We start from the raw sequence: 16,590 nt of genomic DNA, 5'->3' as shown, positions 1-16,590 counted from the left end.
AGTATCGCTTGTGCGTGCACGAACTTAAAGCATAAAGAATAGCAATGTATAAAAATCTTGTAAACAAAGCAGCAGCATTACGTATAGTCAAGATTAAATGCGTGCACACATCATGTATCCATGATGCACACAGTACTAAACTTATTCCATTAGAATGTACAAAGTTCGCATGTGTTTGTACTGCTATCTTAGCATAGCCTATGTGCATGAACTTAAAGCGTAAAGAATAGTTATGTGTAAAAAAATCTTGTGAACATAGCAGAGTGTTAACTACGTAGGTGTAGACATTGAACTTTACATGCTGAGGCAACATACTACGTGACCGTGACGTCACGACAACGTGCTCTTGTTTGGTAAACATAGCCACGTGCTTTTTTGACAGCTGTCTTCTTGACGAACCCTAACCTCACTTTGAAGGACAATAGAGCGTCGCTAACCTCACTGCTGCCATCTTTACGGCGGTAAACCTCAAGGCTGCCACCTTATGCATGTTATAGCGCGGAATTTAAAATCCAACAGCAGAACATTGTTAACCTCACTATTGCCATCTTTACGGCGGTAAACCTCAAGGCTACCACCTTATGCATGTTGTAGCGCGGAATTTAAAATCCAACAACAGAACATTGTTAACCTCACTCTTGCCATCTTTACGGCGGTAAACCTCAAGGCTACCACCTTATGCATGTTGTAGCGCGGAATTTAAAATCCAACAACAGAACATTGCTAAACTCTCTGCTATCATCTTGAAAAGTTCAGTGTTCCAAACACTAGTTCGAAAAACGTAACTCATCACACCTCGGGGATTTTCCATTCCTTGTTCTGAACATGAAACCATTTACAAATAAAGATTAATTTTCTACACTTAACAAAGTACAAGCGTTCTTGCTGATAGCGATCGACGAGGTTGTTGCTCCTTTAGCCCTTTAGCCCATTAGCCCTTTAGCCCATTAGCCCTTTAGCCCTTTAGCCCTTCAACCAATTAGCCCTTCAAGGAATGTGCGGTAAGGAGGAGGAAGAGTCCTTTCATCCTTTTTGCCCTTCTGATAAGATGTAACCCCTGGGTTCCATACCCTATCACGATTTTTTTTCAGCCATGTTTATGCGATAACTTGTTCGACTGATTTTTACACACAAGACGAATGATGGAAGGTAAATAATTTGAAGTTATACTTTGGCTATATCGTTTACCAAGCGAGTTAGCTGCGCAGTATGGGTGCAGTGTGTTTTTGATTTTTACACTATGCAAATCATTGAAGTTGTAGTTTTGCAATATTGCTTACTGAGCGAGTTAGCTACGCGATATGTGCACAGTGTGTTTCCATAGTTTTTGATTTTACACTAAGCAAATCATCAAAATTGTACTTTTGCTCTGAACACATCAAACAATGTTCTGATCATATGTTGAGGTTAACAACATCGATTACAGTGTTCGATTCTAGTCTTGTTATGTTTCATTCTGATCTTCTTAGAACAAGGGTACCCCCTAACATGTTCTAAACACATGTTGTATTGAGTACAGTGTTCGATTCTAGTCTTGATCACTTATTTCGTGTTCTGAACACATCGATCAATGTTCTGATCACATGTTGTATCGAGTACAGTGTTCGATTCTAGTCATGATCACTTATTTTGTGTTCTGAACACATCAATCAATGTTCTGATCACATGTTGAAGTTAACAACATCGATTACAGTGTTCTATTCTAGTCTTGTTATGTTTCAATCTGATCTTCTTAGAACAAGCGTATCCCCTGACATATTCTAAACACATGATGTATTTGTACATTGTTCGATTCTAGTCTTGATCACTTATTTTGTTTTTCTGAACGCATCAATCAATGTTCTGATCACATGTCGTATCGAGTACAGCGTTTGATTCTACTCTTCTTATGTTTCGAAAGTCTAAACATGCACAATAATGTTATCGCTGCACACGCTTGCCTTCGCGATGCAGGTTTAAACTTGTTCGATATAAAGCTATGCCTTGACATAAGAGGCGGAGGAGGAGGTAGAGAAGGAGGAGGGGGAGGAGGAGGAGGAGGAGGAGAATGATAAGACCTTAACAGCCTATGTATAGTCGCCATTGTTTTTAAAGATGATAGCTGTCAAAAGAATTTTTCAAATTATCCACCACCACATTTCAGCTAAAGAGGGCAGCAGGGTGCTCTGTTGATTAAGCACATAGAATTTCAAATTGCCCTCCACCACATGCATAACAGCAGCTGTTATCTTGCGCAGTAGCCTCTAAGCTAGCTTTCTTCATAAGAGTAGCCGCCATCTTGTGCGAGCACCCCTAGGCCGTCTCATAAGGAGCTATGTATAGTCACCATTGTGTGTCTGCCATCTTGCGTAAGCATCCCTAGGACGTCTCAAGGCATCTTGTTTCTCATAAGAGCAGCCACCATCTTGTAGAAATAGATAGCTGCGAATGCCAAAGGGCTTAAGTAGGAATCGAACCGTTGATCTCATCATTAGACTATGTTTTTTCTTGTTCCTGATACTACGAACCTACGTATTAGGCGGAAAAATTTTGTCCGTTTTGCTCTACGATGCATCGTTTTCGAGATATTTAACATTTTGCATTTAAGCCTCCAAATTTAATGAATCGAACCTGCACGGTACGTTATACTCTCTACCATAGCTAGACCTGATCATGTTACGAAGACTCGCTTCAATACAAGCTAAAACAGAGCAAATGCCAAAGGGCCTAAGTAGGAACCGAACCGTTGATCCCATCATTAGACTATGATTTTCTTGTTCCTCATACTGCGAACCTGGGTATTAGGCAGAAAAATTTTGTCCGTTTTGCTCTACGGTGCACCGTTTTCGATATATTTAACATTTTGCATTTAAGCCCTAAATTTAATGAATCGAACTATCACGACACGTTAGCCTCTAAGCTAGCATTCTTCATAAGAGTAGCAACTATCTTGCGCAAGCACCCTTAAAGCGTCTCATAAGGAGTTATGTATAGCTGCCATCTTGTGTCCGCCATCTTGCGCAAGCATCCTTAGGGCGTCTCAAGCCATCTTGTCCAAGGACCCTTAAGCCGTCCCATAAGATCAGCCGCTATCTTGCGCAAGCATCCCTAGGGTATCTCATAAGGAGCCATGTATAACTGTCATCTTGCGCAAGCATCCCAAGGGCGTCTCATAAGAACCTGTGTATAGCAGCCATCTTGCGTAAGCACCCTTAAGGAGTCATGTATAGCCACCATCTTATGCAATTAGCGTCGAGAGAGGGCTGCTGTAGAATTTTTCTTTTTAAATTATCCGTCACCACTTTTCAAAGGTATCTAGCTAAAGATGGCAGCACCGCGGATGACAGGTGACGAATTTACATCTACTACGATAAAGAGGGCAGCACGGTGCTCTCTGTATTAAAGATGGCGGATGACAGCTGTCAAAAAAGCACATGGCTATGTTTACCAAACAAGAGCACGTGGAATTTGCCGCCATCACATTTCAAACTAAAGAGGGCAGCACTATGCTCTGTTGATTAAAGATGGCGGATGGTAGCTGTCGAAAAAGCACGTGAGTTTGTTTCCAAACAAGAGCACGTAGAAGTTTTCAATTTGCCGCCACCACATTTCAAAGGTATCTAGCTAAAGATGGCAGCACGGTGCTCTCTTGATTAAAGATGGCGGATGATAGCTAACAGAACTTTTCAAATTGTCCGCTACTACGTGCTTAAGGTAGTAGCCATAAAGAGGGCAGCACGGTGTTCTGTGGATTAAAGATGGCGGATGACAGGTGATGAAATTGCCCGCATGATAGTAGCACAGTGCTCTGTTGATTAAAGATGGCGGATGACAGCTGCACGTGGCTTTGTTTCCAAACAAGAGCACGTGGAATTTACCACCACCACATTTCAAACTAAAGAGGGCAGCACTGTGCTCTATAGATTAAAGATGGCAGATGACAGCTGTCAAAAAAGCACGTGAGTTTGTTTTCAAACAAGAGCATGTGGAATTTTTCAATTTGCCGCCACCACATAGAGGGCAGCACTCTTCTCTCTGGATTAAAGATGACTGCTTGTCGAAAAGCATTTTTCAAATTATCCGCCACCACATTTCAAAGGTAAGTAGCTAAAGAGGGCAGCACTGTGCTCTATAGATTAAAGATGGCGGATGACAGCTATCAAAAAAGCACGTAGCTGTCAAAAAGCACGTGGATTTGTTTATCTCGAGCTAGTGAGGTTAAGTTGGTAGCACTAAGGTTTAGGCCCGTCAAGATGGCAGCACTGCCGATGACAGGTGACGAAAGAGGGCAGCACGGTGCTCTGTAGTTTAAAGATGGCGGATGACAGCTGTCAAAAAAGCACGTGGCTGTCAAAAAGCACGTGGCTTTGTTTATCTCGCGCTAGTTAGGTTAAGTTGGTACTACTGAGGTTTAGGCCCGTCAAGATGGCAATACTGGGGTTAGCGATGCGTTGTTGTCGATGACAGCTGTCAAAAAGCACGTGGCTTTGTTTACAAATCTGTCGAAAAGCACGTGGCTGTCAAAAAAACACGTGGCTTTGTTTACCTCATGCTAGTAAGGTTAAGTTGGTACCACTAAGGTTTAGGCCCGTCAAGATGGTAGTACTGAGGTTTGCGATGCGTTGTTGTTGATGAGAGCTGTCAAAAAGCACGTGGCTTTGTTTACAAATCTGTCAAAAAGCACGTGGCTGTCAAAAAAACACGTGGCTTTGTTTACCTCATGCTAGTTAGGTTAAGTTGGTACCACTAAGGTTTAGGCCCGTCAAGATGGTAGTACTGAGGTTTGCGATGCGTTGTTGTTGATGAGAGCTGTCAAAAAGCACGTGGCTTTGTTTACAAATCTGTCAAAAAGCACGTGGCTGTCAAAAAGCACGTGGCTTTGTTTACCTCGCGCTAGTTAGGTTAAGTTGGCACTACTGAGGTTTAGGCCCGTCAAGATGGCAGTACTGAGGTTAGCGATGCGTTGTTGTCGATGACAGCTGTCAAAAAGCACGTGGCTTTGTTTACAAATTCAAATTTCCCGCGGGAGGTGGAGGAGACCTCTGGGAGGCCTCTGGCTGAGGTGGAGGTGGAGGAGGCATCTGGGAGGCCTCTGGCTGAGGTGGAGGTGGAGGTGGCCACTGGGAGGCCTCTGGCTGAGGTGGAGGTGGAGGTGGCCACTGGGAGGCCTCTGGCTGAGGTGGAGGTGGAGGTGGCCTCTGGGAGCCCGAGGTGGAGGTGGCGCCCGAACCCGCTTATTATACTACTACTACTACTACTACTACTACTACTAATAATAATAATAATAATAATAATAATAATAATAATAATTATTATTATTATTACACCACGAAAACCGTAAAATTAAGCAATTTCCTCAATTGTGCCGAAAGTTGAAGGGCTAAATGTTTCGGAAAAGTTTCAAATGGTGAGTCTTGGATAGCTCTATCAAAGGAAAAAAAAGAATCGAATATCACTTCCGGGCTAAGTGCAGTTCCGGAAAAGTAGGCTAAATCTTTGTTTCTTTACTCGTTTTCTCTTTGATTCAAATCCTAGCCAAATTAACTTATTGACAGAATTCTTTCTGTAATGTGTTTATTGGTTCAATGACCTCATGAGTGTTTTTGATTTCTGAAAATATCCACACCGAATGGAGTTATAAGAGTTTAAGTGAAACTCTGCATTGACTCACATTAGCGCTTGTAGTTGTGCTTAAGTGAAACAGTGTACTGAATCACATCGGCGCTCGCAGTGATAGAAAAAAGGCAAACTGCTAATCTAATCGACCGGATAACGATGACTAAAGCCCGGATTTTCATGCGGTAATAGGTTAGATTGCAAACTAATTTAGTTAGTAGGAAACGCCAGCCACCCGCTCATCCATAATGTAGAAAGAGTAACATAAATTATAGGTGTTCTGATGGGCCGTACCCCTAATGTTCATGCAAACCCCATAGCATAGTCGTTGTGAAGGTAGACTATACTTGATACTCGCTTCAGTAAGTTTGCATTCTAACCTATTAGTGCATACAATTCCGGGCTCTGACGATGACTGAGAAGAGGATTGTAATCTTTAAGGAATAAACACAGAATATATTCTCATACTTTATTATATTTCATTTACCTGCAGTAAAATTCGTAGCTCATATCCCTAGGATATTTTCAACATAGAATTACTTGCCTGAAGGATACTTTTCAGACCTCACACGCATCCTAGAAACACGGTATCCAGATCCTCACACGAAACAGTGTGGGAACATCACCGGCAGTTCTAATAGATTTGCTATAAAATGTGTTGGGAAGACGAAGCGAAAAAGGAAGGACGAATGCAACCTTACACATGGTTTTGTTATGACCAGCAACAGGCTGTTATAAGAGTCATTTCACTCAAGGTTGATGGCAGAATAACGTGTTACTAGTCATAATCTGATCTCAAGATGTATTATGAGTGTGTGTTTGCACGTACACACGATCAATATTGTGCATTTAATAACCCAAGATCAGATAAAACGTAATGTTTACTACAGGCTACTAGGTCTCTAGGTTACTTGAGTGGGTTTGTCCTATTTCTTGAATTGCTAGATTCAGTTTTAACATGTATATGACCGAGCTCGAAAGCTGCAGTCGCTTAAGTGAGGCCAGTATCCAGTATTCCGGAGACAGTGGGATCCCATCCGCACACAAGGTCCCTGCTCAGCATAGCAGGTGAGGCCGCCTGGGCGAGGTACTGGTCTTTCTCTTCAGCTGTATCCTCACACTCAAAGTCTCACATCCAGGACACTGTCCTTGAGGCGGTGGAGGTGGGATCCCTCGCTGAGTACGAGGGAAAAAACAACGCTGGGAGTTAAAAACGGATTAAGGAATAATAATAATAATAATAATAATAATAATAATAATAATAATAATAATAATAATAATAATAATAATAATAATAATAATAATAATAAAATGGAGAACGCAAAATTGTGAGAGGAATCTTGGGATCGAAGTACATAAATGGAATCCATCAAAAGAGATCCAACAAGGAAGTCTACAGCAAAATAGAGAAAATTACCGACACAATTAGAAAAAGACGGGCACGATTTTATGGTCATCTGAAAAGAATGGACGGAAGAAAGTTAACTAAAGAAATATTTCACTTTTTGATTCAAACCCCAAAACCACAATTCCTTGGTTTAGAAATACCAAAGAAGACCTGCAAATGCTACATATCTCAGCTGAAGACGCCCTTAACAGAGATCTCTTCCGCAAGAAAATATTGACGAACGGGCTAAACCGAGACGAGCAACCGAAGAGAAGACACGGTGCCCCTTGGACAGAGGAGCGTAAGCAGGCCCACTCACAAAGGATGAGGGAAATTTGGGCTCTAAAGAAGGCCAAGTTCAGTGTCAAATGCAACAAGACTTAACGTGGTCCTTGATGGCCCCAGCGAATTATGTATATAATAAAATTGGTATTATGTTTATGAGCTCTCGCTTGTCTTACATTTTTCCACAGTTCATGAACATTACCACTCTTTTGTGGATACATTAATTTTTCTTTCGATCTATCGGAACCCTTTATCTCCCGTGTGGATGGAGCCAAAGGATGCATTATCTATACCTCCTGCATGTTGTAAGAAGCTACTAAGATGCAAACAACCAAGGAATCTCTACTCGCTCTATCTTCTTCTAAGCCCTTACATATCCATGATTCCATGCTTTTTCGTGAAGGGGGAAAAGAAGTACGCGTGCGATTTTTTTAGTGTCAGCCATCATATAGTGGGAGTTTTGAAGGGTTGTGTAAAGTCCATTTTGCACTCCATGCAGTGCAATAGTTGTCTGTAAAAGATCTCTGGTGTCACGTTTGGTTCTTAAAAAGTCATGAATTAAAACTCAGCAATAGGGAGAAAGCGGAATGTCTAAATTGATACGTAGGCAGCCAAAGTGGCATCATATCGAAATGCTTGGTCAGGAAAGTTGTGAACATCGTAGCTGGCAACGTAAACACCTAAATTTGTGGCCTGATTGAATACGAGTAGAGTAAGTACGCTCTCAGATAAATAATAATTTTATTGGCTTTACGTCCCTCTAACTACTTTCACGGTTTTCGCAGACGCCGAGGTGCCGGAATTTAGTCCAGCAGGAGTTCTTTTACGTTCCAGTAAATCTACCGACACGAGGCTGACGTATTTGAGCATCTTCAAATACCACCAGACTGAGTCAGGATCGAATCTGCCCAGTTGGGGTCAGAAGGCCAGCTGAGCCACTCAGTCCGGCTTCAGTTAAACTGCACAATTTACTGTCGGGAAGAACTGAACTATTAACGGAACTGAATATTTATTTATTTATTTATTTATAGACGAATATAATACACAGTTTATAACTGAAACAAAATTGAAACAAAATTTACAAAAAAAAAAAAAAAAAAAAAAGTCAAGAAAGAACAGAGACAAATATTATTACATTTTCTTTTGGAATGATAAATATGTCACTAAGCTAGTTGGCCGTGCGGTTAGGAGCGCGCAGCTGTGAGCTCGCATCTGGGAGATAGTGGGTTCGAACCCCACTGTCAGCAGCCCTGAAGATGGTTTTCCGTGGTTTCCTATTTTCACACCAGGAAAATACTATGTTAATTAAGGCCACGGCCGCTTTGTTCCCATTCCTAGGCCTTTCCTTTCCCATCGTCGCCATAAGACGGTGCGACGTAAATCAAATAGCAAAGTGAAAGGTAAATATGTCTTTCAGCAAAATGTATGATCCGACGCTAACTAACAACCGTGCAAGTTGTGATATGAAGTATTGATGGATGTCCATGACTTACAGATCCACAGCCTGTGCAGCTCTCATGGTACTGCTGCTTAGTAACGTGGCGTATTATAACACATGAGCTTCGACTGTTATGCAGCTCTTGTACACTCAACCCCAGAAAAATTGACAGGCACAGAAGATGACATTTTTTCAATGTCCTCTTGATTGAAATAGGTTAAACATATTCTGCAGCTTACTTAACCATGCCGCAAGAAATGATATGACCTTCTGTACAGCCTGGTTCCCTTGGGGTGCCTTGTACCTACTCACAGAGTATTCTTAGTATCATCTCTTCAGCCAATGGCTATCTACTATTTACGAATATTCTCGCGTTTTAATTATGTCAATAATTAAATATTTCTTTTCCGGCCAATTTTTGTGCAGCTGAGTGTACATGTTTTCTTTTAATTTCTCCTGTTTTCTTTCTTTTTGTGTCATGTCTGTGCCTGCGTTTGTGATGCCAGGTGATGCTATGTGGGAAAAGACGCGAATTTGTTACTTCCCGCATACCAGCTAATGTTCTCAGAAAATACGGTAATTTCTTGTCTGCTTGCTTCATACGAGCTAATGTTATGAGCAAGGCCTCGATGTTTGGGCAGTAATAAGTTAGAATGCGAACTAATTTGTTTAGTAGGAAGTGCCGACCATCCCGCTGTCCGGCTTCATGGCCAAATGGTTATCGTGCTGTCCTTTGGTCACAGGGACCCCGGGTTCGATTCCCAGAATTTTAACTATCATTGGTTAATTTCTCTGGCACGGGGGCTAGGTGGGTGTCGTCTTCATTATCATTTCATCCTCATCACGAGGCACACGACGCTTACGGACGTCAAATCAGATGACCTGCGCCTGGCGAGCCAAACATGTCCTCAGACACTCCCGGCGCTAAAAGCCATACGCCATTTCATTTCATTTCACTAGCCCGCTCTTCAGTAATGTAGCGAGAGTAGCATCATTTTACGGGTTTTAATACGGCACACCCCTAAAATTTATGCAAATCTCATAGCAAAATTCTTGTGTAGGATGGAGTACAATTAGTAAGTTTGCATTCTGTCCTAAATGCCTAAGCGTTTACTTATCGGAAAATAAGAAAAAGTGCATTCGTCCCTTGCTCCAGAGGGCGGTACACCTATAGTCGAGAACGAGGTGTCAAGAGATTCTTGATCGACAAGACGGATTGCTTCATTGCAATACCAAAGTAAAGGGATGTACAGGTTGTCGGGTGAAGTACCTTAGCATTTGGAGTCAAATTCTTCCGAAACGTCGAAAGCATCTGGCTGTAACACGTGCAGTTTTTCAACTATAATTTTGTAATTTGCTTGCATTTTTAACTCATTTAAATAGAGTTACCTGTTTACTGTAAGTTTAAAAGGGTATACACAACTTAATTTGAGGTTTGATATTTTCGCCGTTATCATCAGCTTAAAACTTGAAACTTGTATTAATTATTCGTTGTAAATAACTCGCACATCAAACTTTGACCACAGAATGGATTAATTTGTTCGATTCAACAATGGAAATTGGCAAACTTAAATATGAGATTAACCTTACTTCTCGACGTTTCTTTGCAAGTTTTATGGATTGACCTTCCTCTTTCTTTTACTGCCATCGCTCACCGATATGTCTATCACCATGAGAGAACCTCTTTCTTTTTAAAAATGCTTCAAATAATATACTAAAACAGCAAACATGTGCGAATGGAAAGACAAAAGAAGCAATTCACTGCGTCACATTAAGAACAATGGCAGCCATTGTTTAATCGTGATTAATAGTGCCCGGATGTTTATGCAGTAATAGGTTAGACTGCAAACTTACTGAAGCGAGTAACAAGTAGAGTCTACCTGCACGACGGTAATGCTATGAGGTTTGCATAATTTTAGGGGTTCCAATGGGTCGTACCCCTAATGTTTATGTAAACCTTCTAGCATTACCGACGTGCAGGTAGATTCTACTTATTACTCGCTTCAGTAAGTTTGCATTCTAACCTATTACTGCATAAACATCCGGGCCCTAGTGATTAACATGTTGAGAATCTGGGTCTCCTATTGGCTGTTTGATAGGTGTACGTTTTTAAACAGCAGTCTGCGTAGCAGGAGCTCCAGTCTGTAACAGATCATCAACTTTGAAGCCTTCAACGGCGTGCTTGTGTCCTTTTTCAAAAGGACCTGATTTCACCATTGTAAAGAGCAGGAAACTTCTGTAGGAATCCACTGCTAACTCAATTTCGATTTTTCTGACGGATATCTACCCTTGATGAAAAGCCATTCATTTGAGTAAAACTTTTCGTGTTTGAAAATTCAGATACAGCGTGATGAGCCTAGAGGAAGGGAGAGTCATGTGTCGTTTTGTAGACTGAGATGTTACCATTTTATATCAGGAGTCCAGCTGGGGGAGATTGTGCGATTAAGTGAGTGAGCTGCGCAGGCAGTGACCTAAACAAGGAGCCATTTGCACAGTTCATACAGTGTTTCATTCAAACAGACGTAACGTAGTAAAATCTTGTGAAAAATAGCACGGCTAATTGATGGGCCCACCCTGTCAATATTTATTTTATAGTTCGTAAGTTTACATAATTATTACTTGTACGTGTTCCAAGAGATGGCCCACTCTTTTCATCAGCGAACTTGACATCTGAAAACAAAATTCCTCATATTCTAAAATCTATTAATACTAACTTATACAAAGGCCGATGACCTAGACGTTAGGCCCTTTTAAACAACAAGCATTAACTTACACTAAAACGTAAATAGGTAAAATCATAAAATAATATTATAACACGCACACAATAAAAAATTCTTTCTTAATGCTTATCTGAAATGAAAATCCACAGCGAGGATAGGAATCGTGCCGGCTGCCGAAGCCTGTCGCTCTCCTCTGGGGCAATGATTAATGGATGACAGATGGAATGATATTGGACAGTGTTGATGGAATGAAATATGACGGGTTAAGTCGGAGTACCCGGAAGAAACCTGTCCCGCCTCCGCTTTGTCTAGCACAAATCTCACATGGAGTGACCGGGATTTGAACCACGGAACCCAGCGGTGAGAGGCCGGTGCACTGCCACCTGAGCCACGGAGGGTCCCTAATAATGCTTATATACATAGCACTAATAGTTGTTGTATTTGTCCTTATTGTTGGGGAAGCATCAACCAATCGTATTAAAAACCGTTTGGAGTCTGTGTCTGCCTGGAGAACGCGTAGGGTTTTCATCGCTCGGGTACATTACAGTAAGAAGAACATCTACCAGGCACTCATTAAATGGGCATGGCGGGATTGTTTGATCCGTTCTGTTTATATATGGCCAAGCACCGTCATAGGACGAGTCTGTACAACTAAGTTACTGTACAAGGGGTAACTTATTCGAAATAGATCGTATGAGCTATACATTCAGTGGAGGATAAGAACGTATTAGATACATTTTTAACAGCAAACAATACCAAGATCTTCATTGTTTTATTTTGAGTTAATCCAAGAAATCAACGACGGTTTTTATACGAATATTTTAAAACGCTCCCTCAAAAATAAGGACACAAACATAAACTATTAATGCTATTTAGATAAGCATTATTAAGGAAATTTTTTAGCGTGTATGTTAAATGGTATGTTTTCAGTGTAAGTTAGTGTTCATAGATCTTAGAATATGAAGAATTTTGTTTTGAGATGTCAAGCTCGCTGATGAGAATGTGGGACATCTCTCGACACATCTACTAGTAATAATTATGTAAATTTACGAATTTTATAATAAATATTGACAGGGTCGAGACAAAAACTAATCGTGGTATTTTTCATGTGCTTAGTCAACACGGACCGATCCAAACCCCAAAGATGGTCAAATTTATTAACTCATAGTACAACCTCTCAGTTTAGCTAGTGAGTGTATGCCTTCACTTTGATTTTCTGAATAGGCCTATTCAGTGAATCTACATAAGAAGTGTTAAGCATTAACAGAACTAGTCATACATTATTTCGAGGAGAAATATACAGCATTTCCTCTTCACCTTCGCCGTTTAACTTTGTATCCATGCAGTGGTGATGTTTTGAGAGAAATGAAACGAGATAATAATCTCCTATAACATGGAAATGCGTATGCTCCGTTGGTCTACGGGCATCACATTGTTATAATAAGTCAAAAAAGACACCGTTCACCAGAAAATCGGAGAAACGTCTCCGTTCTTATGGTCATGTCCTGCGTGCTGCACCTGGAACAGTTGCTAATTACATCCATTCCTTTGAAATTAATGGGCAATTAATGGGCAACGTCCAAATCAGCGCTGGCATGACACAGTAAATGATGATATTAAGACTCTTAGCTTAAGATCACACGATGCCCAAGATCGTGAAAAATGGAGAGGCGAGATTAGAACAGCAGACCCTGCACCAGCAAGAAAACTCTAGGAAGAAGAGTAAGGAGAAAATTTCCTATAAACTCTATTCAGGGATAAAAATACAAGAAGGCTATTCGTTTGAAAAGATGAAGTACCAGAAAAATAAAGGGAAGGACCATAAAGGAGATAAGTTTCTTAAGACGTCACAAACAAAATACCTTCTATAGCACGACAAGTTGAAGTAAGACCCTGGAATGTGAGCGATGTAAGTTTCGTCAGTAGGAGTGACAGAGGGAGGATGGTGGGTAGGCCTGGTGTTGCCAAGCCGTGCGCAGTGATAGACAAAGCACGGAGCTAGAGCACTTCAATACTGATTTTACGGAAATGTCTTCCTTGAGAGCTAGGCGAGCACTGAATTGCAGTCGCTAATCGGCAACATTGGGCGATGTTCACTTCTATTGGCTCGTGAGGAGACACACCCTTGTACACACTATTGGTCGAGCATGACTAGGAACAGAAGGGTAGGAGGGAGTTATTTCAAGTTCGCATTCCTTGCGGGGTCTCAGTTGGAGTTGCCGAGCTCTAGTACAGAATATGACAAAAAATGACCAAGGGAGGTCAAGTAGGAAAGAAGAAAAGGAGAATAATGGAAAGAGGAACTGGAAGCATTTTCATAATTAGTCGCAACTGTACTCTCACAAGTTATGAGGTCATGAGGGGAATATCCCCATAATCTTTTGCTGAGCAAGTTAATAAGACCACATTCCTCGATTTGGATTTCACTGTATAAATTAATTTAAATTAATAATAACAACAGGAGGTCAAGCTTTCCTTTGTGAAAACCAGATGATCATAAATGTGTCTTTAAATAAATGAAACTCAAATTGCCGGGCTGAGTGGCTCAGACGGTTAAGGCGCTGGCCTTCTGACCCCAACTTGGCAGGTTCGATCCTGAGTCAGTCCGGTGGTATTTGAAGGTGCTCAAATACGTCAGCCTCGTGTCAGTAGATTTACTGGCACGTAAAGGAACTCCTGCGGGACTAAATTCCGGCACCTCGGCGTCTCCGAAGACCGTAAAAGTAGTTAGTGGGAAGTAAAGCAAATAACATATAATATGAAACTCAAATTGATAACGATTAATGTATTTGCATTCAACGAATGGTTTTCGAGAGATTTCTTTATAGAATGTGTAGTCGACAAGAGTAGGTTTCAACGCATCGAATGCGGAGAAACTGACTCAGGGCCTATGAAACTACAACGAATGAAATAATCTATTCTCTAGAGTAAGATGGGTTGAGGTATCTTTGATATAAGAGCCTTCTCTATGTCCTTCAGTCATAGTCATCCCTCAATACTTGACATGACAGCCTATAAGATCGCATCGATCATTTGATTTTGATAATGTGTCTCTCAGTCATGGCCATCTATGAATACTTCACATCACAGTCTGCAAGATCACATGGACCATCTCTACTGTAACATCCCTCTTTGATAGTATGTCTCTCAATCATGATCATCCATGCCCGACTCGTTGGCTGAATGGTCAGAGTACTGGCCTTCGGTTCAGAAGGTCCCGGGTTCGATTCCCTGGCGGGTCGGGATTTTAACCTGCATTGGTTAATTCCAATGGCTCGGGGGCTTGGTGTTTGTGCTTTCCCCAACATTCCTGCAACTCACACACCACACATAATACTACCCTCCACCACAATAACACACTTACACATGGCAGATGCCGCCCACCCTCATCGGAGGGTCTGCCTTACAAGGGTTGCACTCGGCTAGAAATAGCCACACGAAAGTATTTATTATGGTCATCCATCAATACTTCACATCACAGCCTGTACGATCACATCGAACATCTCTACTCTAACGTCCCTCTTTGATAGTATGTCCCTCAATCATGGTCATCTATCAATACTTCACATCACAGCCTGTACGATCACATCGAACATCTCTACTCTAACGTCCCTCTTTGATAGTATGTCCCTCAATCATGGTCATCTATCAATACTTCACATCACAGCCTGTACGATCACATCGAACATCTCTACTCTAACGTCCCTCTTTGATAGTATGTCCCTCAATCATGGTCATCTATCAATACTTCACATCACAGCCTGTACGATCACATCGACCATCTCTACTCTAACGTCCCTCTTTGATAGTATGTCCCTCAATCATGGTCATCTATCAATACTTCACATCACAGCCTGTACGATCACATCGACCATCTCTACTGTAACGTCCCTCTTTGGTAGTGTGTCCCTCAATCATGGTCATCCATCAATACTTCACGTCAGAGCCTGCAAGATCACATGGACCATCTCTACTTTAACGTCTCTCTTTGATAATATGTCTCTCAATCATGTTCATCCGTGAGCTCGCAGTCGTGATCACTATACCTCGGAATTTTAGGTGGTAATAGGTTAGAATGCAAAGTAATTTGGTTTGTAGAAAGTGTCATGCAACCCGTTGTACCATAATGTAGGAAGAGTAGCATAAATTCAGGGAGTTCTATAGGCTGTACCCCTAATATCTATGCAAATCTCATAGCATAATCATTGTACACTGTAGGGTGTACTTGTTACTGGATTAAGTAAGTTTGTATTCTAACCTATCAGCACCTAATAATCCGGACTCTAGCTGTTTACCAGTACTCTGTCAGAAAGAAGTCAGCTTGCGGACGAAACTATCCTTACGTCGGTCTGTTTTGAGACCAACTTTGCTTTATGGGAGTAAAGTCTGGTTGGGCATAATTTAGACGTAACAAACATGAAGGTAACGATAATGACAGCTGGTATCTCCGGGTGGGAACAATGGTAGAAGGTTACACGCAATGAGGAGATCAAGTCTGAGGAATGAATTCTATGGATAAAGCCGTACGCATAAAAAGGCTTCTGTGGTGGGGTCATGTGAGGTGAATGGAAGAGCATAGTTCACCTAGGAGAATGTTGACTCGGTCATGGAGAGTAAGAGAAGTAGAGGGAGACCAAGGCGACGAATATTAGACTCAGTTTTTAATGAATTAAAGATAAGATGCACGGAGGTAAATTAATCCACAGTGGTTGTTACGAGTAGAGGATTGTCGCGGCGTTTGGTAAATTTACAGATGTTTGCAGACTGAACGCCGAAAGAAATAAGTCTATAGTGAAGATGTATTATTATTATTATTATTATTATTATTATTATTATTATTATTATTATTATTATTGTTATTATTTGAGCAAACTTCTGTAACTCAGGCGGCAGCGCGTCGACCTCTCACTGCCGGGTTCCGGGGTTCAAATCCCGGTCACTTCACATGAGATTTGTGTTAGAGAAAGTGGAGGCAGGACAGGTTTTCCTCCGAGTAGGCTACTCTAGTTTTCCCTGCCATCTTTCATTCTAGCAGCACTCTACGACATCATTTCATCTGTCAACCACTAATCATAGCCCCAGAGGAGTGCGACAGGCTTCGGCAGCCGGCAAATTTTCCTATCCTCGCTGCTAGATTGGGGTCGTCGTTCATTCCATGCTTGGCC

The sequence above is a fragment of the Anabrus simplex genome, chromosome 12 (assembly GCF_040414725.1).
Source record: "Anabrus simplex isolate iqAnaSimp1 chromosome 12, ASM4041472v1, whole genome shotgun sequence".
In the NCBI taxonomy this organism is placed as follows: Eukaryota; Metazoa; Arthropoda; class Insecta; order Orthoptera; family Tettigoniidae; genus Anabrus; species Anabrus simplex.
This window is presented reverse-complemented; position numbering follows the sequence as displayed.